Source organism: Protopterus annectens, chromosome 11.part0, assembly GCF_019279795.1.
Source record: "Protopterus annectens isolate FY-2018-M chromosome 11.part0, PAN1.0, whole genome shotgun sequence".
Classification (NCBI taxonomy): Eukaryota; Metazoa; Chordata; order Ceratodontiformes; family Protopteridae; genus Protopterus; species Protopterus annectens.
The window spans coordinates 1,077,678,469-1,077,704,254 of record NC_056745.1 but is presented as its reverse complement, the minus strand read 5'-3'; the positions used below and the strand labels follow the sequence as shown (position 1 = coordinate 1,077,704,254).

The window sequence follows — 25,786 nt, the reverse complement described above, 5'->3', positions numbered from 1 at the left end:
CCGTTATGACCGTGTCATAGTTTATGTTGGATTGAATGACTTGAGATGTACCTCTCTGGACTATATGAAGAGTATGAAGAGAGACATGATGGAACTCTCTGATTATGTCTCCCAGATGAGTATGTACCTAACCTTAAGCATTATCCTACCCTCACCCAGGATGATGCCGCAATATAAACAAAAAATTATCAACTTCAACAAATGGCTTAACTTCTGGTGTCAGTCCAGGGTGATCCAGTATCTGTCATTCTAGGAGAATATGGTAGACAGACCTCTCTGCTTTGCTATTGATGGTTTGCACCCATCCTCCCTACGATTTCAGATACTGGCAAAGGCCCTTGCCTCCCCCATTGTGCTTTTTTAAACAATGGTCAAAACAACACATTTTCCAATGTAACAAAATCTAATCAAGACAAATTCTGGGTCATGCTGCTTAATGCTAGAAGTTTAAACACAAAATAGTACTTCCTGGAAGCACTTCTCAGCTTGGAGGATGATGACGTCTGTGAAGTTACCAAGACATGGTTCAAGGCTGCAAGGCTATAGTGCCTTCCACATGTTCATACCTCAAATTGAATGTGAAGCAACCAAAGCTGGAGGTGTATCCATTTTCATTAAAACCAAATACACTTTGAGACTGGTCAAACAGCATGACTCTCTCAATCTACTCCATGTCCAATGAACTATTGGGAAAGTATCATAGCATATCACTGCTAGCTATAGATCCCCCACCATGAACCAGGAGAAGCACACCACGTACCTCGATTTACAGGAATCACTCGCCATACAGCCCAACATGTTAGTCATGGGAGATTTCAACTATCCTTTCATAGACTGGTGGACATAAATGAGCAAAAACATCCTCACCCAGAGGTCCCTGGACTTTGTTAACACACATTCTCTGGCACAGATAGTGTGCAACTCCACTAGGGGCTCTAATGTTCTGGACATAGTACTCACCAACATGGGGGAGTCATTGTACTTCTCCATACATGATACCCTCCTTGGTTAGGTCAGACCCCAAATCAGTCTCATTTGAAGTAACTACTGGAACTGACATCCTCACAGGAACAAAAATTATAAAAACACTTCACCAAAGCTAACTACAGCCTACTAAGTGATGGTATAAAAAGCTTCATACCACCCGCAAATCCCAGACATCAATAGTCACTATGGGAAGTGTATGTAAATGCCCTGTGCAAACACTTAAGCGACTGCATAAACTCTGCTGCACCTGACAAAACCAAATCTTCCCATAAAAACAAGCCACCTTGGTGGACTTCAAGTGCAAAGACATTATATAACAAGAGGAAGAAACTGTTGTCCAAAAGCAAGAGGGATATCACTCTACAGAGGAAGAGGTCCATCCTAAGCTTTAACAAGAAAATCAAAAATCTTGTAAAGTCTTTTAAAACAAATTATGAAACTAAAATCACATCTCTAGCTAAGAATAATCATAAGGCATTATTTAACTACATCCTAAGTCCAAAAGGGATCGCCCAGCTACATGCCAAACTGGTTGTAGATGGGATCACTCATACTACACCAGACAATATCACCAACCTGCTAGTTGTCAGATTCAGCTTAAACTTCAACCCCCTAGCCCCACCTACCATATTGCAAAGCATACCTGACGCCAGTCCTCTGCCTAGTGTCTCTAGAGAACAGGTCATCTCTGCACTCACCAAGCCAAACACATGGCCTCAGTGGGACCAGATAGTTTCCCAGGTTGCTTACTAAACAATCTAAAACAAGACCTAGTGGACCTACTTGGCTTACTCTTTAATCATAGCTTGAGAACTGGCTATGTTCCTTCAGAATGAAGAAAAGTAACATTAATCCCCCTTCACAAAGGGGGGGCCTTTAACTGACCCTTGGAACTACAGACCCATATGTCTAACCAGGCTCATCTGCAGGTCCATGGAAAGAATTATCATGGACCTTATTGACAAGGACATAGGTGACCTCCAAATGCTATACGATCCAGTTTGGCTTCAGTAAGGGTAGATTATCCTTATTAAACCTGGTAGACTTCTTTGAGAATGTCACCAAACCCATGGATGAAGGTAAGACAATACACACAGTCTATCTTGAGCCTGCCAAGACTTTTGACACAATTCCTCACCCTGGCATTGTTGAGAAACTCTCACAGCTAGTGATTAACCCTTACGTTACTAGATGGGTAGCCAGTTGGCTCACTGACAGAAAGCACCAGAGGGGACTGTACTGAGCCCCTTACTGTTTGGCATCTATTTCTCAGAAGTCCAGGCCATCCTAGATGACCTGTGTCTCACCAAGTTCTCTGATGATTGCAAACTGAAAGTAATCACCGAGTCCCCCAACAATGTCAACATATTACAAAAAGGCTAACATAAACAACTGATTGGTGCCAAAGCCATAATAAATGCAAAAAATGCATTATTATTCTCTTTCACAAAACAGAATTTCCTACAAATTTATAAATTTAATGACATGCCCCTGAGTTCCAACCCAGTGGTGTGAGACATGGGAACAGAGTTTGATAGCAATCTGAACTTTGACCACCAAGTTTCCACAGTGGTAAGGAAAGCCTTCTATGTAGTGCACCTTATAAGCAAGCCCATAGCATCCAAGTCAAGAGATGTTATAACTCCACTGTACTCGACCCTTATCAGACCATTAATAGAGTATAATGTACCCTTTTGCATGTACCTCACCAAACAACTGCAGCAGCTGGAGAGTCCTCAGAGGTTTCTCAATGACAAAATACAGGAACTCCAAACCATGACTTAGGTGGACAGGCTGAAAGCCCTGTCACTTTACTCTGTATCTTATACACTGCTGAGAGGTGACTTGTGCCTGGCCTATAGGGCAATCTCTGACCCTGCCTTAATGGAAATGCTGCATATCTGCAAGTCAAATGGTACAAGAGTCACTCAATCTAGGGATCTCAACCTAGTTTGTGGCATTACAGAACATGTTAGATAGACAGATATGGCTCCGAGAGACTGCTGCTTCTCTGGAATAGACTTCTTATTCATGTAAAAGAGAACTCCTCACTGATACTGTTCAAACCCAGCCTAGATAATGAGATGAGAGACTGCAAATGTACCTGTGCGGTGATATCCATATCCCTCATGGACAGGGGTAACAGGTGCTGATCACAGACTCACTCTGTGCACTACCCAAAAAGAACAAATCGGGATTCTTGGGATTAACATGGCTAGGCTTGTAAAGGCTCTAGGGCCACTAGCCTAGTACCCTTCTATGAACCTAACTAGTACAGGTGCAGTCCTGGGGTAAATTTTCTGTTTCCCGTTCACAGATCTAAGTTGTGCTTGAATATGGATAGGGATGAACTTTGTTTTATGTGAATGAGGAGTCTATTCCAGAGCATCAGTATCCTCCATGAGCTATACCTGTCCCTCCAAACTGTACTGCTGACATTGCGGTAGAGGTTTAGATCCCAAGACTGAGTATTTCAGATGCCATTTGACTTGCTGATATGCAATAAATCCATTAGTATTGGATTGGAGGATGCCTTGTGTGCCAGACACAAGTCACCTCCTATCAGTATATAAGAAACTGAGTATAGTGACAGGCTTTGAGTCAGTCCATATAGGACATAGAATATGTTGTTTAGACCTTGTATCCTGTTTGTAAGGTATCTCTGTGGGCATTCCAGTTGTTGCATGTGTGTGGACAGATACATGCCAAAGGGAGAATTATACTGCCCTAACGAGGGCTGAGAAAAGTGATCACTGTGTAACCACTAAATGTGAACACTACTTTAATATCTGCTGTTCCCTGTTTACTGAGTGTCTCAGTATTTAACTGCTGCCATCAACTGTTAGTAGCTTTGTATATTGTATCTATTAAGGGATTATTAAGGGATAAAGCCCTGAATTACAACCTAGGCAACTGGGGTTTAATTAATGCCTTGAGTGACTGAAAGAGTGGCAAGTAAGGTTGTGCATGCCCATCCTAGGGGAAAGGTGGTACTTGGGCACCTAATTTTTGAATACTTTACAGCCACTGCATAACTTGGTATGATGTTTTCATTTTTGCAGTCATACTACTTGTTTATTTATTTTATGTATATTTGTTTGTGAACCAGGTTGGCAATCTGGTCTACTGAGGCTTTTCAGTAATGAATCAGGCTTAGAGAACAAAAAACATATAGCGAAGTGTAAACTGCATTCATTGATGTAATGACACAATAGTATAAATTATTATAAAATAATAGAATTGCATTTACAGTATTTACATCACTTAGATATTGGAGCAATTCTAAAGTAATAAGCATTAGAATATACAGGTGAGGCTGTAAGGGAAAGTTAGGCTTTACCATGTGTCTCTAACTTTGGTGGGAAATCTCTCCCATGTGACTGGGCACTATTTTGTTAAAGGCTCTTATTAATAGTTATTATTCAGCTGCTGTTGTTATTACTATGTTGTATTTCTGATTCTTTCCTTTTGTATGTACTTTTAAATCCTAGCGTTATCTTTTTAATCTCACTCTTTAGTCTTGCTATTTGCTTCCCCTTTGTTTTCATTTAAGCCTTCCATGCTCTTTATTTCTGTTTCTTGCTAATCTAGATCTAGCATTACAGCAACAGCCAGCATGTCTGTAGCCCCCAGCTGTAACCAATCCAACCTATGTGACTAACATTGTACTACACTGGCACAGCTAGCCTTTTTAGACAGCACCTTACCCTTCCTAGCTGGCTGCCAACAATGGTACCAAAGATTATTACTCTGTTTTCTTGGTCGATATAAACTTCATGGCTATCCTGATTCAGTGTAATAAATTCCTCATATTTTAGTTATTTTATTGTTTTAACAAGTAACTGATTAAACTGATCCAAATGGACAATTTTCATGCTTAATCCAAGGGGGAAATTAAGAGACAGAAGATAAAGTTAATATTTTCAAGCAGAACCAAGCATAATGATAAATAGTGAAAGATGATCTACAAACAAGCTATTCACACTATCAGTAGTGTAGCTAGAGTGGAAGGACAAGAGTAACAGCCCAGGACATAAAGTGCTGGGGGCGCGATCAGCCAATCCAGATCTTTCTTTGATGCAATATTGGCTTTTAAAAGGAGGTATTGGATTTGCAGTCAAACCTGAGCACTATAGAGCTCTGTGTGTGGTCTAAACTGCAATAACTGCCATGTTATATTGTAGCAAGTAGTTTGCTACAGTTTAAAAGATTAAAAAAAAAATCTCTTTCTCTTTAACCCGAGCGCTGTAGCTCTCCATATAGGCAGGTTGTAAACTGTAGCAACTCTATGCTACAATTTAGACCCCACATGGAGCTCTATGGCACTCAGGTTTAAATACATCAGCCAAGGAGACAAGGCATAGAAAGGCTGGGCAGTGGGGGAGGGGTGTTATTCATCTGGCCATCTAGCTAGAAAGAGAGAGTCTGTTTTTTTTTCTTTTTGGAAGAGCTGTGTGTATGGGGGGAGGGTTGCATGGATCTGCAATAAGATGTTCATACAGTGATTGGCATAAAGTAGTAAAGAGGTTTTTTTTTTACTCTTCACTTGAATAGCTGAGAGGGTGGGCACTGGTTTATGGTACCGGCACAGGATGCTGTTTGAGACAGATACACTTATGCATGCTATAATGGAAAAAAAACTATTGGTATTTAAACTGTAAGATCATGTAAGATCATGTACGTAACTGGTTCAAAATTCAATATACATTTCCAGCATATCTAGTCTATACAGTTAGTGGTAGGGGAAGGTAAACTATAAGAAGAAGTTAAAGCAGAGTGAAAGGAAGCTGGGAAAAAGGGAAATATGGAGACTCTTCACAGGTAGAATAACAGAGTATAGCTTGAAGAAAATGAGAGCCTAGAGGGAAGGCAATGAGTTTAGGTTATGCTACATACTGTATAACAATTGCAAGAGGCTTGGAATGAATGAAGACACTGGGCATATTTTTAGTTAGAGGGATTCCCATATGCATGGAGAGGAGACAGTGCTGCAAAATTTGGGTCAATATCATAAAGTTTCTTCCTAGGAGTACATAAGGAGAGGGTGTCATGGGATTGTGATCTTACATTATAGATAGTTTATCTTTTAGTTAATCTGCTGGCAAGAAAAAAGAAGGTGTGTATGTTTAAGAATGTATAGGTGAGGGAGGCTAGGAGTAGAGTGTACCTTTGTTTAACTGAAAGTCATTTTGCCTTCTGAAGGACAATAATGTGATGTGATGCTACATCTCGGGTGCCTTGGAAATGACTCTACAGATATTGTTAGAATCGTTTGGATGGAGGCCAGCTTTTTCTTGAAGGCACTGGCTATGATTACAACACCATTTTGTAGTCTTGTCACCAGAATCCCTTTGCCTGTGGCTGGTCAGTTTGCAGGGACAGGAAATAAGAGATCTTTTTAGACAAGAAACAAAGTTAGTTGACTTTGGAGTTAGTGTTAGAGATATGATGTTGAAAATGTAGATTTTGGTCAAGGCTGATACCTGGATATTTGAAGTCTGTGGTTGTTTCTAAGGATAGGTGGTTAGTAAGCTGAGTGGCCCAATAACTAGGAGCAGTGGAGAATTTTTGTGGTGCCAAAGATAATAGATTTTGTCTTCTTGGTATTGAGTAGCCAGTTAGAGCAGAAGAAGAGAGAAGATTTTTGTCAGGTTCTGTTTTGATTACAGAAGGGGAAAGACTGGCTCAGTTGATGACAATCTCATCTGCATATAGAATGATACAGAGGTGTAGAAGGTCAAGGGATAGGAGTTTAATAAATAAGGAAAACTGTAGAGGGGATAAGATGGATCCTTGAGGTACTCCTTTAATTAAGGATGATATTTGATATTATCAACTTCATATCTGCAGACTCTCTTCCGAAAAGAACCCCTAACCTCCTAGAGCTTACCTTAACTATCTTCTCTGTCATATGCTCATTCCAATAAGTATTTATTTCCCTCATTAAATTAGACCATTTAGTCATAAACACCAGCCTTACTAGTCCAGGAAATCCATATGCATTCAGGCATTTCAGCAAAATATTCCTATTACTTTATCAACCTTTTTGAAAAAAAAAAAAAACATAAATGGTTCAATTTCCAGGAACCCCTGAACATTAGCACCCCCTGCCATAAGCAAAGAACTGTATGACCATTGAATCACTATACAGAGAAATCTGTTCTGTTTTTCGTAAGCAAAACAATATGTATTTCTAACATTCAGTCTGGATAAAAAAAAATAAGTTCCTTTTAGGGTTCAGTATGAATAATCACATCTTGTTTAGTTGACATGATTATTCATCTCCCGATCATCTAAAATCTTGGTAGGTCACTAGTGAAAACAGTGATACTTCCAAGACTTCAAATCACAAAAAAACATTTTTTGCAGGATCAAACTTTCTTGTACCTCTCATGATGTGAGGGTAAGTCCGTACTCTGTGAACTATATGTATATGAACTCTGCCATTGCACAAACTCGATGAAGAGGAAGCACTCACTTACTCAGTCTTACATGACAGGTGCTGTTGATCTTTGTTTTTCTTAGTGTTCATTATCTATTGGAAGAAAAACAGAAGGACTCCCCTCCTATCCTTATATAAATGTTGTCCCAGCTTAGCTTATAAAACAAAACTTAACTAAATAGTAGAGAATTCATGAATACTTTGAAAAATATCAAACCTTCCTCTGAGCACAAGATAGCCAGCAACACAACATAAAAATCTGCATTATCATTCTTTGTAAATGGTACTACACATTCTAACTCAGAGTCTTTTCCAAACATCTTTTGTAATAAATTAAAGTCTGACTTCACTCTACCTATTATACCTTCAGTCCCTTCATGCCAGCTCAGACCAACACCCTGTCAATATTGACTACCCTCTTCAGAACACAAACTAAAGCATCCATTGGGCCAGACAATATACCTGGCTGCTAACTGGTAAACAAAGTATTATTTAGCCAAATCTCTCACCTAAACATCATAGAGCAAAGCTTCACCATAAGATATGTACTTGAAAAGTGGAAAGACACCATAGCCAAACCACAGACACAGATAATTTGTTAACCAAGTAGCCTACTAGACACACGGTCCCTTCTTCTGCTGCAAAATGGAAGCAGTGTCTAGTTAAGTAATTTGCCTAAGGTCACGCAGTAGGCAAATGAAGGCTGAAAGAATCAAACCCTGTACTAAAGCTCACAGTCTTCACCCTCTGCACCAACTGTCAGACATAGTGCTATGCTTATCAGTCTTACTAGCCTTATCTGTAAAGCCATAGAATTAATTGATGCAGAACTAAATCACTAAAGATCTACATGATCTTCAGATTCCCTTCACAGTTTGGCTTTATCAGTGGTAAATCATGCCTTCTTAATCTTGTCAGTATCTCCAAAACAGTCAGCTGAGAGCACCATGAAGGATTTCCCTTGCACACTGGTTATCTGGACTTCGCCAATTAATTGTCTGTATTCCACACTCTGGCAACACAAATAAATAAAAATCAGCTAAACAACAACCCCCTTTGAAGTTCGCTGGAATGCTAACTGGTTATCAAACAGAACATACTCAATCAGAATAAATAGCACTCTCTCCAAAACTGAAAATGTATCAAGCAGCAGCCGTCAATGTTCTGTCTTAGGCCCTCTCCTCATTGTAATCTACTTCTCTGAAGTACAGCAAATGCTAAAGTCTTGGGCTAACTAAATTTGCTGCAAGTTATAGAAATCACCCTAATCTCCACCACAGATTTAAATTGCTGCTTTTATTTGGATAGTCTAAAAGTTCTGCCTTTGTTTTCTGTTGTCTGTCCATTCCTGCAAGGTGATCTGTGCCTTGTATTCTGAGGTATGCCAGAACCATCTTCCACGACCTCCTTTAATTTATTTTCCACAGATAAAGCTCTATGCCAACATTTCCAGAAGCACTGACTCATGAATAAATTAGTCACCCATCAACTTCCTCACCTATGGGACAAGTTTGCTTTTCACACTATACATTGTAAAACACTAGCAGCATTCAAATGTCAGTTATATGAATGGATGGAAATCCCATAAATTCATCCAAGGAATCACTTGCTACAAATGTCTAATTATGTCATATTAAATGCTTTCACATCTAAAGCATTCCTACTCCCTCTCTGCTTCTGTTTTCCTCCATTGTCTCCAACTTTTCACTTTCTCATAATCTAAACAAAATATATTCTGTCTATAGCTTTCAAATTATCTGCACCTCTGATCATCATCTTAAACTGTTAACCTCTCTTCAGGGATTCTTCTTTTATGATACTGTTGGCTAAACCTATAATGGTTATCATGCTGCTTGCTGGGTTAGACAAACCTATGGCACGATCATGTGTATCTCAGGCCTCTCACATTATTTTGTATTTCTGAAATGAGTATTGTCTGGTGCCACAATGCCCTTATTTTAAGTTTTTAGGTGATTTCAGTATTTTTTTGTTATTTTTTTTTAACTGGTTACTTTCTTACATAGATTGCTTGCAGACTTTAAACCACTGATTTTAGTTTAAATAATACAACTGATGGATAACAAGTATGCAATTAAATGTATTTTTTATACCGTCACTGATTCCCAGGAAGGGACATAGTTAACTTAAAGATGGAAGTATGCCTTCACTTGTTCCACTTTGGTGGTAATGCATGCTAACCTTAGTCCTTCTGCTACCCCTAACACTAACTATGTAACTTTCTTAAAAAAAGAAACAAACATAAAAAACCTTTCTGTAACACTATCTCTTTCTCTCTCTCTCTCTCTCTCACACACACACACACACAAACACACACACACACACACACACACACACACACACACACACACACACACACACACACACACACATACGCACAAGGCCTTACCTGACCTTTAGATGGTATTCGCTGTTCAGGATTTCATCACTACAGACTGGTTATCTGTGAAGAGCACTGATGTACATATATGCACACTAAAGAAAAGTAAAGGCATTTTGATAAACATAACCACATAAGGCAAAAGCATAAAGCACATAAAGATAAGCATTGATCATTTAAAAAATACCCCAGCCCAATGACTTAGAGGTTAAGGCACCTGACTGCTGACTGGTAGACCTCAGTTCAAAACCTATTAGGGCACAACTAGGCACCAACAGTATCTACTTCCATAATATGTCATAAGAACTCTAGGGAGCCTACCCATAAATTCTCCATGAGGGTATTTCAACCCTAGGGCATTTACTTACTTGCTTTATATATTAAGTACTATGTGAAAGATGTAGACTTTGTGTGTATTTGGATATTGCGGACAATAGCAGCTATGCGCAGTCTCACTTATGTGTGGGAAGTAGGTAACAGGGTTTAGGAGACAGGAAAAGGGAAGAAGAGGTGATGATGAGCGGTAGCCAGCATGAGTCACTAGTCCACAAAGCTACAGATGTTTCCACTGTCAGATGGTGTTGCAGTGGAAAACCTTAATGTTGAGGGGGCAAAGGCTTGTGGAGGTGGGGTAGTCAGTACCAGCAGTGGTAGTGATTTTTTGACCTGCTGAGATGCCTCAATTGTCTGAAGTTATCTGTCCATGACCTGCTGCAGCACATCCTCAACCAAGTCCTGAAGCCCTTGTTCAGTGAGGCTTGCCAGGCTGACACATTCAAGGGTGACTACAGGACTGGTACCACCACACCTGACTCGGTGAGAATATCCCGGGATGAGCGGATGGTGACCGCTCCCTTAACCTTGGAGGTACATGGCTGGGCTTCTCCTGTGGAATCGGGGTCTGTAAATAAAATGAACATAAATGTGAGAGAAAGAAAATAAAAAATGACAAAGAAATGCATAATTAAAATAAGAAATGAGAAAAAAGGGGACAAAAGTCATGCACACAATAAATTCACATATAGAGTTACATAGCATTCAATTTCTTACTTTAAAACAATTTTACTTTTATAAATTTTTATTGAAGTAAAATAAGACGTACAGGAAGGGCTTATGCATACATGGGAGCACTGATATGGGAAGTACTTATGTATACCTGGGGTGAAGTGCTTATGCATACTTTGGAAGAATGAGTGCATTGCTATCAAGTGCTGGTGGGGTTTACAGTTTTCAGTTTACTACACTAACAAGTGAAACCACTGTTAACAACTACTTACATTTATTAAAAATCAGTTACAGACAGCATACTGCATTCAGACATTGACATATCTTTTTATATTTGGTTGCAGCAGTAATGTAGTGAAAACCCTTACAGGCCTTCAGTTACCATCCTTTAGAAATACTTGTTTGTATATGTATATATATATATATATATATATATATATATATATATATATATATATGGGTCTAGGACATTTCACTGAATGCACTTTTCACTGAAACTCAAATGACTGAACACAAATCACTGAAACCACAATTCACTGAAAACTCAATTCACTGAAACATATTTCACTAAAAGTTATATATGGCCTTTTCCCCCCACTCTAGTGTGACCCTGGAGTTAGTATATATATATATATATATATATATATATATATATATATATATATATATATATATATATATATAGTAAGTGGAGGTGTGGGGGGCATATATATTATGTTCAAAAATGAGTAATATATTGGAATTGCAATTATCCATGTATATAGTTCAAAATATTTAAAATATGTGGGGGGCAGTGCCCCCCACCACCCCCATTACTATATACAGTATATACTATACAGTGCACACTAATTTGACTTTCAGTGAAATGTGCATTCAGTAAAATGTCCTAGACCCATACATATATATATATATATATATATATGTAATATATATATATATGTAATATATATATATATATATATATATATATATATATATATATATATATTAACATTATAAATGAAATCAGTTAAAGACTGCATACTTTATTTGTATACTGACAGATCTTTTACAGTTATGTACTGAAAGCACTGTAGACCTTCAGTCACTGTCCTTTGTAAATATTTGCCCATATACATTAATGAAATCATTTAAAGACAGAATACTGCATTTGCTACTTTATTTGCACTTACCAATGTCTGCAAGTAGTTTTTTATTCCCCTACTCTGTTGGCTACTGTTATGATTTATCTCATTATTAGCTAGATATAGAAAACATAATGCAATTATTGTTTACCTGTAATTCATCTTTATTCCTTAACATTACTGATATAATTACTACTACTATGCAAGGCATTTACTTCTCTGCTGTACTTGCTTAGTATGCATTTGTTTAAATATTTATTAAATATCTGAATTTTCATACAGTGCCAGTCTCTCCTTTAATGCAAGTTACAAATAACCTATTATACTTTTTTAGATGTACAGATTGTCTGTTGGGGTGGGGGGTTGTTGCCTGGAATTTTTGCATACCCTTTTAGTCTAGGTTCAATGTTTAAATACTATAGTTTGCAGGTAACAGTCTATGAATTGTATTCTGACAGAAGCTGTATACACGTATAAAATGTAACAATTGAAGCAGGTGTATGGCAGGAGGTTGTTTTCAGATTGTAAAGGAGTTGTATATCTGCCGTCATAGTGAAGGTTGGAATGAATGGATTTGGCCGCATTGGTTATCTGATAACCCATGCTGCTTTAAAGAGTGGAAAGGTGGAGATTATTGCCATTAATACCCCTTTCATTGAGCCAAAGTACATGGCCTATATGTTTAAGTATGATTCTACTCATGGATGTTAGAAGGGTACAGTTTCAGTAGAAGATGGTAAACTTGTGATCAATGGAAAGCCTATTACTGTCTTCCAGGAACGTGACCCCAGTAACATGAAATGGGGCAATGCTGGTGTGGACTGTGTTGTGGAGTCCACAGGGGTCTTTACTACAGCAGAGAAGGCTTCTGCTTACCTGAAGGGAGGTGCAAAAAGGGTTGTCATAACTGCTCCCTCAGCTGATGCCCCAATGTTTGTTGTTGGAGTGAATCATGAAAAATATGGCAGTCTGAAAATAGTCAGCAATCCCTCTTGCATTACCAACTGCCTGACTCCCCTAGCAAAAACTACCCATGACAACTGTGGTGTTGTGGAAGGACTGATGACAACTGTCCATTCCTATAGAGCCACTCAGAAAATTGTGGATGGCTCTTCTGGTAAAATTTGGCATGATGGTAGCTGCTTAGAATATCATTCCAGCTTCCACTGGTGCAGCCAAGGCTGTTGGCAATGTCATTCCAGAACTAAACAGGAAGCTGACTGGTATGACATCCAATGTCTCAGTTGTAAACTTGACATATCACTTGGTGAAGCCTGCCTCCTATGATCAAATTAAACAAGTGATAGGAAGCTGCTGAAGGAGTTTTGAAGGGAATTCTGGGATATACAGATGAACAGGTTGTCTTAACAGACTTTAATGGGGATAATTGTTCTTCAGTGTTTGATGCTAAAGCTGGAATTGTTCTCAATGAGCATTTCGTCAAGCTAGAATCATGGTACGACAACGAATTTGGTTACAGCTATCATGTTGTGGACTTGATGCTTACTTTCAATTCAACCTTGTGTGTGTGTGTATATATATATATATATATATATTTTTTTTTTTTTTTATAGTGATCTGCCTAATAACTGTAAGTATATAAAACAATGGCTTGAAAATGTGTTCAGAAGTAATGCAACAAGTCATTTCTCATTTTGTGCTGGCGATTCACTTGATACTTCAACTCCACCTCCTTTCCCAACCTCCACTCTAACTAGGGTGTGATGCCTGATTGAGAATTCAGTCATCTTGTATGTGCCATTAATATTGTGAAGAAATGACTGTCTTATACAATTATCATTCTAATAAATATTTTCTGGCTCGCACAAAATCCTTTCTTTACAAATTTGTTATGCAAGTACTTTTACTACTGACTAAGGTAATGCAGTACTGTAAATGAAATCATGTGACAATGCAAAAATGTTTGGTTTTGTTTGTATATAAATACATACATTCATATTTTTTTTTTCATTTAACATTTGTTTACCGGGAAAGTCTGAATGGGAGAGAGCACATTTGCAGCAGAGGCCTTGGGAGAAATGCTCCAGATGCATGTCTTTGGAATGTGGGAGGAAACTGGAGCACCTAGAGGAAACTCTTGCAAATGCAGGGAGGACATGCAGCTTCTGCACAGAAGGCACCACAGCTGAGAATTGAACCAGAGAACCTTGTCCTGTGAGGTGACAATGCTAACCACTGTACTACATGATAAAATAGTTGCAAGTGTACTCGTGCAAATGTATATCTGTAATTTACAGACATATATACAGACACATATATTTCTTTACTGATACATACATTACATTTGTATTTATACAGGCAATTATATTATCACATGTATTATTATTGGCAAATTTTGTTTTACCGAAAGTGCTTTGTCACCTACACATTTTTTTAAAGGAACACATTCAGTATATAGTGGATAAAAGTCATCAATTTTGTGTTACTTGCAACCTCTACTGCTGCTGTGTATTAACGTAGCTACAGTTTTTTTTGGGAGTAGAACACCTGAAATACATTTATGCATACCTCATGCAGTATAGCAGCAGTATTAATGCTTTTTTTTAAGTTTTATTTTTGGGAGGGGGGCTTTAGCAAAAATGAATGTTACTGTGTGAGTACCAACTCTTAGTAAATGATGAGCACTTAGAGGTGATAATGTCTGTCAGATTGTGTAAAATGGACTGGGATTATAGTTCATTGTTATGCAAACTCATATGCACATGATTCCATTTTGACTTTTCTAAACATAGTCAGCTTTGATCATAACTAAGGTTATGCATGCATTCATATGGCATGCTGGGGACTGCTGATTGTGCCACTTTTTGCAGCTCATTCATGTGAATCCAAGGCTACATTCATGAGTAGCTCAGACCATCTTATGAGCGTCAGTGGCCGTGCAAATTTGTGTATTACTATGATTCATAAAGATAAAGGTAAATGGGCACAATCTGCATACAAAATGAGTAACTGAACCCAAATTTATGTTTATTAACTTGTGATTACTCCTGTTAGGTGACCAAATGGCTTAGGAAACAACAGTATTTTTAAGGTAAGAAAAATAAAAGAAACATTGTAAATTAATATGAAACACTTCAAATGATGTAGAACTGGATAATTCACTTCAAGAAATATTTGCTTCACTGATACAATGGGTACATTTCACTGGCTTTAGTGAATACAGAGAATGTCAAGGAGAGCAGAAGGGTAAGTCATGTGTAGCAAGCAGATGATGATTTGGTAGAGACAATTTTAGCAGGCTCAGAAGAAAGCAAGGAAAGAAGAGGATATCTCACTGAGCGATGGAGGGATTGCATGAGAGAAGACCTTTGACATGACACCTTGGCACCATGCAAAATTTGAAAATAGAGGATGTTGCTACCGATGATTTGGATTAAATAACTATAAACATAAGAATTTGAGTCTTTCAAATAATTTAAACATCCTAATTTCAATAAGTTACCAACATTTGTTAAAGCTTTTCTAGAAACTGAGATTTTAGGTTCCTAGTTTGCACTGATAAACAATTTCAAATGTGTTTTAAACAAGTCTTGAAACAAGCTGGTAGGGAGACAGTACTGAAAGTCATGAAACAGGCCTGGTAATGAGACAGCACTGAAGGTCATGAAACAAAGCTGGCAGTGCGATGATACTGAAGGTCATGAACCAAGGCTGGTAGTGAGACAGCACTGAAGGCCAAGAAGCAAAGCTGGTAGTGAGACTGTACTGAAGGTCATGAAAGAAGGCTGGTAGTGAGGCAGTACAGAAGGTCATGAAATAAGGTTGGTAGCATGACGGTACTGAAGGTAATAAAACAAGGCTGGTAGTGAGATGGTACTGAAGGTAATGAAACAAGGTTGGTAGTGAGGCAGTACAGAAGGTCATGAAATAAGGCTGGAAGCATGATGGTACTGAAGGTAATGAAACAAGGCTGGTAATGAGATGGTACTGAAGGTAATGAAACAAGTCTGGTAGTGAGGCAGTACAGAAGGTCATGAAATAAGGTTGGTAGCATGACGGTACTGAAGGTAATAAAACAAGGCTGGTAGTGAGATGGTACTGAAGGTAATAAAACAAGGCTGGTAGTGTGATGGTACTGAAGGTCATGAACCAAGGCTGGCAGTGAGACAACACTGAAGGCCAAGAAGCAAAGCTGGTAGTGAGACTGTACTGAAGGTCTTGAAAGAAGACTGGTAGTGAGGCAGTACAGAAGGTCATGAAATAAGGCTGGTAGCATGATGGTACTGAAGGTAATGAAACAAGGCTGGTAGTGAGATGGTACTGAAGGTAATAAAACAAGGCTAGTAGTGAGGCAGTACAAAAGGTCATGAAACAAGGCTGGTAGTGAGGCAGTACAGAAGGTCATGAAACTAAGCTTGTAGTGAGACAATACTGAAGGTCATTAAACAGGGCTGGTAGTAAGACAATACTAAAGGTCATGAAACAAAGTTGGCAGTAAGGCAGTACTGGAGGTCATGAAACAAGGCTGGTAGTGAGACAATACTAAATGCCATGAAACAAGGCTAGTAGTAAGACAATACTGAGTGTTATGAAACAAGGCTAGTAGTAAGACAATACTGAATGTTATGAAACAAGGCTGTTAGTGATACTTTACAATGTGTGGGCATTTATGCATAAGTTCTTCTTACATACATGTCATATATCTGTTTACATTTGTCATGTACTTGATACATGGAAATGATTCCTCAGTGGATAAGTGTTTGTGTTAATGGTTGTAATCTCATCTTAAAAGGCCTATGGGACATAACTGCCCATGCAGTAGCTTTTGCCTGCTCAGACCAGGCCTGCCCACATGGACACTAGCTCTTTCATTCTGAGCAGCAGCACAGCAAGTGCTGCTGTTGTTAGTACATGCTGCTGGTGACAGTATATTCCATAGTGCTTTCTGAATTATGATACAGTCATTATTCAACATTTTATGAACATCTGCATATTGTCTGTTTGCTAGCATAGTCTTTAAACAATCATTTCTGGAGGTATGTGGTTTACCTTTGTTGGCTATGGATCACTCACTGCACTTTTTCTTGCAATATGTCTTGTTTCTGAATCTCATTTTCAAACACTACAAAATGATAGCATAAAATATGATATCAGAATAGCCAATTCAATAAAAATAAATCGAACAGAAAACATGTGGATGTACTTTTGCAATGGTGCTTGCATTGACCAGTTCCTCTATATTTCATGTGTATATTGGGTGTACAAACAAAGGGGGACAACTGTCACAAAAAGGTGTTTTATATTTTGCTCTGGGGCTGTGGATATCCATAGCATGAACACCATGGGGCATGCTGGGTGACCAATATTACACAATTTATCTATTTGCATCGACAGGACAAACCACTGGCACTGTGACACCTATAGAAGCTGGGCCAGAACAAGAGGCTGAGGGCACTCCCATAGTAAGTTCTGATGATGAATCCAACATGAAGACTGAGCCACAGTTTCAAGATCCATTGACTGACACTGTATACTTCCTTCCTAGGTGGGCATTCACTCACTGTCTGGGATTACATTGTAGACTTACCCTCCCCCCCAAAAAATGGGCAGTTTGGCATACTGACTACCTATAAAGGTGTTGTCTGATTTCACTGATGTCAAACTTAGTGCAAGTGGTAGCCTAGAAGAGGCAGATGAGAACAATGCCACTGAAATAAAAATATCTACTACATGGTTGGTCATCGGTGTGACACAGCCTTGTCCATTGCCCTAACCAGCACATGGAAAGTATGTAGCTCTTAACCTAAGCAAAGAGGTGTATAAGTCTGTAATCTAGACACAATATCCAGCTACTCGTGGAAATGGATATGGCTGGTACTGTGTATGGACTTCAGGAGACATTAGATGTTAGGCATGATGCTAGCACTGGCCTTATACAGTCCATACTGGGACACATAACTGTTGTGGCCATCACTGTCAGAATGCTATCCAGTGTTGTCACTGGTGCCGTGTACTGCAGTAATGCATTTGGCCTTGGGTTTGTGCATACCTGTGACAGAGACATAGAACAGCCATCACAAGGTACAAGTTGCCAGATGCCATATGTCTGTCATAGAGACTAGCCAGGTGCATATTCTGACTGCAGGAGGAAACCTTCAGCTGTGACTGTATTCTTACAGTTTACATTTTCAACAGTTGTGGTATAAAAATTTCAACAGCAGTAGCATAGCTGTACACTACACAGGGCCTGTCAGAGGGCTGCTTTGTGTGCAGACATCATACAGGTCCTGTGCTACCAGGCTTGTTGTATCTGTGTTCCTCTGGGGCAATTGATCCTGCACAGCCTTCACAGTACCAGGGCCATGCTGCATGCCATTATAATGCCTCATACGTGAACTCCAGTCACACTCAAACCACTTCTTGAGCCCATTGTGACACCACCACCCACACCACTATGGAGATATATAACACATATATTACCTCTCCTCATAATGCCCCTCTTGGCCTACATTAACTTGCCGTCCCATGGAAGTGTAGATTTCCATGAGTTTATGTGTCTCTAGCTACTTGTGCAAATGATGATAACTGATATTCATATAATCCCTCTTTCTCTGCAGTGTACATGGAGATGTCTAATATATAGCATGACTCACCCATGCAATGCCCAGTACAGCAGTTACATAACACTCCATGTATCACTTTGTTCTACATGACACGGTACTGACACTGCGTGCCTGTCAGGGCCTGTAATAGACGACTAGATGCTGCCACTTTGCATGTGATGCCACATGCACAATGCCAACTAAGGGATATGGAACTGCTGCTGTTGGTTGTTGTTTGATATCTGTATCACTGCTGGTGGATCCTGGAGTACAGAAAGGCTTCTGGGGATACCGGCTGGCCTACTGATGATGTTGAATCATATTGTGCAGCATACAGTATGCTATGAATAGATGGCAGATTACAGTAGGGACATACTACAGTGTCTCCCAGTATGTAGAGGAAGATGAACTGGGAATTGAGTATGTAGAACACATGCTCTACCACATTTCTGATTTAAGCAAATGTGATATCGGACTGCTGTTTGGCCATGCCTTATGGATTCCATACAGTTGCCATCAGCTAGGGCTCCATGAGTAACCTGCAAGACCTGTAACACATTAGGACATGGGGAAAACTGAGGTGTTAGTGTTGTGCACCTGTTAGGGATGTAGTATAGAGAGTTCTACCACCATGCCTGCACTTGAATACTATGAGTCCCTGTGTAATCCCTCTGTACAGGAAGTGATAACATGGATGACTTGTATGCCATATTTAGGAATCATGGGAACTGCCAGGTTGCTTTGTAAATGCATGGTAACCCCTTAGTTTTGCATGCTACCTAGAGCTGGACAGAATGGTAGTCTTTCCTGATGTAACATTTTCCATGGACACTGGATGTGGCCTTTATTTCCACATGGGTTCAATGTATGGCTCCAAACACGTGTGTGAGGAGGGCAATATAAGAGAAGTCAACCTCCTTAGTAGTTCTCGCCCCTGATATATTAGAAAATTAGATTTGTTCATCACATATGTAAGAAATGTATCAAGGAACATCTGGAGCACTCTACAGCTAAGTGCTACACATACTTACTATCAAAGGACTGGGCTGGAGACAGCCACTTGTTTGAAGAAGGAGGATTTAATACTGGATTTATTTTGTCTTTAGAAATTCAAATAGTTAAATAAGGGAATACTCTAAATACTGGGACTCCGGAAAATCCTGTGTTGGAATTTTGTTATCCAAGAATCTGGAATGCCCATGTGTTCCTCCAGTTTCAGGTTATGGGTTGTTCATATCAACCAGTACCTGTATAATATCTCTGCTAATGTGAACTGGTCGTGGACCTGTGGTCTGTTAGCTAATAAGAGGCAATCCTCTGAAAGTACCACATTCTACAACATGAGCAGCCATATTATGCACCTGGAAGCCCACTGCTTAGGCATAGCAAATACCACATAACATGCATCACACCTGTCAACATTCTGCTTTCATCACTCCAATTTTTTATGTGATTTTTGCCTTTATATTGAAATGCAAACACTTCTGCTATCTGATACCTTATGGCTATTTGCAAGTCATTATACAATTATTAAACTGTGCTTCTTCATTTGTATTTTATTATTTTGAAATCTGCGTTCTGTTTTTCTATGCCTTTTAGCGTGTTGTCTCATAGCCTTTTATTCTTCTATGAATTGTTATCTAGATGCCCATTTTTGCTTTTGGCATAAGAACCTGCTGCAAATTTTTTTATGTATGTATGTTTGTTTGTTTTTATGTTTATTTATATATATATTTTTTAATTTATTAAATGGGGAAATCCAAATGGGTTGATGTCCCTTTTCAGTGGTAGCCCAAGGGGAAATGATCCAAGAATATAACTACCCCTCTATAGGCTGGGAAATGTGCACTGCCTCAAACTCATAAGTACAATGATAAATGGATTTATTAACACAAGCACACTGGAACAGATAGTGTACACTCCAACCCCCCCCCCCCCCACACACACACATATACATCTCGTGATGGCCCTTTTAGGGTATTCCAGCTGCTGCAAGTGCCTGGTTAGGTACATGACAGTGGGATGCACTGTACTCAATGATGGCTCTGATTAGGGCTTAGTAGAGTGGTACTATTACTTCCTTGGATCTGAATGCTATGCTCTTGCTTATGAGCTGGGTGACATAAAATGATTTTCTTTCTATTCTGGTTACTTCTTCATCAAACACCAGATTACTGTCTACATATGTTCCCAGATCCCTAACTATTTGGTCAACTCTTAGGGGTGTTTTATTGATGAAGTAATTCCCAAAGGGCTCTAGAATGCATTTCTTTGCAATGAGTTTTAATCCATGGCTTTTGCACCAGTCATTTTCTTGTGTTATATCCTCTTATAGGATGTTGGCATCATGGAGGAATCTATGACAGCTCCCAATTTTCAGCCATCTGAGAACCTGGTGAGCCAGAAGCCTTTGACATTAGGCTTGACTTCCGAGAAGTAGAAGCAAAACAGGATCATGCCCTACAAGAAGACCTAGAGTGCTCTGCTGGTGACTGGTGTCTTGGTGGTGGTCTCACTGATACTGACTTCTTGGGTCCTATCTGTGTGCCAACTGGCATTCCAGTGAATTATGCCCATTAATGAGAGTTTGTCAACAATACCTGAGTGTCATATTGTACCGGATGGGTTGGCCAAGTCAAGGTAGGTGGTATGCATTGTTTCTCCTCATCCATAGCCATGGTGAGCCTCTCAAAGAAGTCTATCAGGTTAAGTAGGCAACACCTTCCCTTAACAAAGTCAAACTGGGATAGGCCCAGTGTCTATAGGTTGGCAATCTTGTTTGTTGATTATTTCCATGATAATTTATTCCATGACTTTGCATATTAGATTTGTCAGACTGATGGGTTTGTAGGTCCTGCAGTCAGTTGACATTCCACTCTTATGAAGAGGGATGACCATTGTGGCCCCCTACTTACCTCACATATCATCTATTTTGAGGCTGTAGTGGAAGAGTGCCTCAAATGTTCCTGCTAGGTCATGTTTTACATTATTTAGGAGGTAACCAGGGAAATTTTCAGGGGGGTCCATTGAAGCAGTGTTTTGGGGCTTATGAAGTGCCTCCAGGACCTGCTTCCTGTTGATAGCTGGGGAGGACATGCTAGAAGGAGTTTCACAGGGGGTAGTGGGGGTGGGACAGGGTAAAGTTAGCTAATTTATCTGCCAATAGCTTTGCTATGGCACCCTGGATAGTGAAGGTTGTGCCATCTATCACCAGTTCTGCACACTGCAGACTGTTACCTTTAAGGTTGCTGACATAGCTGAAGAAGGCCTTGTGACTGTCTTTAGTCTGGGATGCTATCCAGACCTCACAACTGGTCTTGTTGATCTTTATTAGACCTCTTAGTTTCTTGTTTATTTGAATCAGAAAGCTCTTGATCTGAAGTAGTCAACTTCATTTTATCTGCAACCTGTGGGTATACGGATCCGTATCAGATCCGAGCTGATAACTCCTTTTCTAGCATCTGCTCCAAGCTCTGAGCTCCTCCTCTTACCCATAATGCACTACCATCTCCTACCTTCTCTCAGATCTCGTTTGCAACACCAGTAGTGTGCATCGTGGTCTCCTTTGCTCTGAGCTCAGGGATACTAAGTGTTATTAATACTTAGTCTCTTTGTGTGTCTGAGTGATTATTTCCCTTCCTCCCCTTTTAGTGTATCGCTTGTTTGTCGGTTTTAAAAAAAAAAAAAGTTTTGTTAAACTCGGTAGAGTAGTTATCAGGCCTGCCCTTCCCCTACCTGTGTTTGTGTGCGGTGTTTTCTGGTAGGTAGTGTTTTCTTTTTTGGGTGCAGGACCATGGCTGATCAGCCAAAATCTGTGTTCAAGAAATGTACAGAGTGTGGCCATAAACTCTCCCTGGCTGATGGTCACACTCTCTGTGTAATTTGAGTAGCACATTTGTCTACTCAATGTGCTATCTGCACTGGGTTCAGTCCTAGGGCCCTCAGGGATCGGAAGGCCAAATTACTAGCCAAAGTCCTCCTCTCCGCATCCATGCTGAAATCTGCCATGGCCTCGGTAACTAGTGCTCAACCTCCCACCCAGACAGGGACTCAAACTCCCTCTTCTTCTGGTGCTGGGCCTAATAAAGACAAATCTACAGTCAGCGTGGCTGACAAGGAAAAGGATAGAGAAAGGTGCAAAGAGGATAAGGACAAGAGAAAGGACAGACATCACAAGAGATCCCCGGACAGGGAGCTTTTTCTTAGTCCCATTTCTAAGGCCATGAGGCCAGTTTCTCCATGGCTCCAGTCTCCTTGTTTCTCACCGGAGCCGTTGGAACATTCAGAACATTCGGACCCGAGGCCTTCCTCCCCGTCATTGCACAGACCAGCCAGATCCGAGTTGGTGGCCTCTTCATGATCGACTCAGAGTTTATCGGACTTGGACATGGACAAGATGATGTGGAGATTTATTTAGACCCAAATACAGATGGGAGTCTTGCCAGGCCCCTCTCCCTCTGGAGGGGGGACCTCAATGCCCTTTTTTTGCCCCATCTCTCCTTCCCCAATCCGTGCTTCAGCTTCGGGGCTCTTGGATCCGAGGATTTTCGGAGCTGGTAGCTTGGCGCCAATGGTTCCTCCAACCTCGACTCTGGCTGTTACCTTGAGTTCCTCAGATCCGACTAGTTCAGATCTGAGTGACTCTCGGAGCCGCAGATGGGGAGTCGGACCCGAGGGAATGGATTCTTCGGCTCTGCCCTTTTCAGATTTGACCCGTTTCCTCGGACCTCAGGCTACCCTTGCTTCAGCTCCGGTCCTCGCTTCGGATCCGGGGAGGGCATCTTCCTTGCTGGGTGCCAAGGAGATCCACTCTCCCTCAGCCTTCGAAGTGGTGGAGAGGGTTCTCTCCCAGGGATTGAGACCACAGCCCATCCCCTCGGATTCCACCCAGACCCCCCTGGATTTGGCGACAACTCCCTTCATCCTGTCTCAGCGACAGCCCATGCCAGAGGATCCCTGGGTTAATTTCCCTGAGGAATCCTCTGCGGGTCATGAAGAGGGTCACTGTAAGCACAAGTGCAAAAGGAGGCACTTGAACTCCCCCGAGTCCCTCACTATGGACACTGACTTAGATGAAGGAGAAGGTTCCCCCAGGTCACCTCCCAAAGACGTCTCCTTTGGAGAAATCATAGAGATCCTCCACCAGAGGGGAGGTTGGTCAGCCCCAAAACCTTCTGGAGATGAGTCAGTGTTCCTGGAGGCCTTTGGCACAGGTCCATCTACTTCGGACCCCTTGGTGGACCTTATCACCACATGGGCATGGAAGGAGCCTGACACCATAGAGCCAATCCCCAAACGCCCTGACAAAATTTTATCTCCCCCTTCCGACAGACAATCTTGGTCAAAAGGAGCCCCAGTTGATGTTATGTTGGTTGCAGCAGCCACCAAGAAGGAACTAGCACAGGAGAGCCCCTCAGTCCACCCTCCAGACAAGGAGTCCAGGTCGGTGGATAGGTTTCGGAACCGCATCTATTCTTCAGTGACCTTTTCAATCCGTGCACTGAACTATTTGGCACATGTGATCCGGCTTCAGCGAGACCTTGCTTTGGAATTCGTTGAGTCGCCCCCAGAGTCTTTATTGCCACAGACAAACAGTTACTCTCTGCAAAAATGTCTACTCTGAAGTCAGTCGCAAAAATGTCTATACGACTCCTTTCCCATACCACAGAAGGAGCAGCTAGGGTGGCTGGGACAGGCATAGCCATGAGGCATCATGGCTGACTCAGGTTGTGTCAGTTCACAGACCCTTTCAAGGTGTCATTTATCAACGCTCCCTATGACGGTTCTTCCCTTTTTGGGAAGACAGTATGTGACACACTTGTCCAGAGTGAAAAGGACAGGAAGACTTTGTCTGCCATCAGGATCTGCTTCTCTAACCCTCAGCAGTCCTCTAGGAATCAAAGAGGGCAGAAAAAGATGTGGTTCCAAAAATCTCAAGCTTTTCCAGGATTCTCAGGACAACTATTACTCCAGAGGCAGTGGGGAAGAGGATCAACGCTGACCCAGAGGTAGAGGGTCCCAGGAATTTTGGGTCTAGGGTGCCCTTTTCTGATTGACCCGGTCAGCAACCCTGAGGGGTTGCCCGGCTATCTTACTCTGGAGGCAGTCGGGGGAAGATTGTCCTTACACCCAGCGGCATGGGAGTCCATTACGACAGATCACTGGGTGTTACAGATCATATCCAAAGGTTACACTATCCCATTTGTTGCCCCTCCAAATATTCCAAAAGACCTCCTGGATGTTCCACCCGCTCACAGGAAGGCCACAGCTCTAGGGGTTTTAAAGCTGCTTCACAAATGAGCCATCGAACAGGCCCCCCCCAATCAGTCTGGATCAGGGGTCTACTGAAGGTTCTTTTTAGTGCCAAAAAAGACGGGGGGACCTCAGGCCCATTCTAGACTTGTCAACGTTGAACCTGTCTGTAGCCAATCAGAAATTTTGGATGGTCACCCTACAGTCCATTCTACCTTATCTCCAAGAGTCTGACTGGATGTGCTCATTAGACCTCCGGGATGCTTACTACCACATCAAAATACAAAGAAGCTCCAGGAGGTTTCTGCTCTTCCAGCTGGGAGCCAGTCATTTTCAGTTCAGAGCCCTACCCTTTGGTCTCAACACAGCCCCCAGGGTGTTCACCAAGGTAATGGCAGTTGTAGCGGCTCACCTGAGGCTTCAGGGTATTCAGGTGTTTCCTTACCTGGACGACTGGCTCTTTGCTGCGCCCAACAAGCATCACCTGTGTCTGGCCTGAGATTACTTCATTCGGTTGGCAGATCTACTGGGATTTACAGTCAATGTTCAGAAATCCCAATTGCAACCAGTACAAGTTCTAGACTTCATTGGGGCACGGCTAGACACTTTGCAGAAGAAGGTATTCTTAACTCCAGACAGGATCTTACACCTCAGGTGCCACATAGCTCAGATAGCGAACTTCAAGTCTCCAAAGGCCAGGCTCTGGGCTCCATGGCTGCCTCTATATCGATTCTCCCTTATGCGCGCCTTCATATGTGGGTTCTTCAATGGACTCTGGCCGTTCAATGGTCCTGGCTAGACCTGCCCATGGAATTTCCGATCAGGATCAGTCACGTCTGCAGGATGTCCCTTCTTTGGTGGTTAAGTTCACCGGAGATATCAGAAGGATGCCCCTTCATGTCATCTCCAGTCCAAGCCACAGTGACTACGGACACCTCCCAACTCATGTGGGGGGGGACACTGTTTGGGAAGGACTGTCCAGAGCACGTGGTCCCAGTCAGAGACCAAGTTGCAC

The 25,786-nt window shown here is 41.0% G+C and overlaps 1 pseudogene; it reads left to right on the top strand.

Annotated features, from left to right (window-relative positions):
* The first annotated feature begins 12,508 nt into the window (after positions 1 to 12,508).
* Positions 12,509 to 25,786, top strand: part of LOC122815025 — a 33,518-nt pseudogene continuing 20,240 nt past the window's right edge.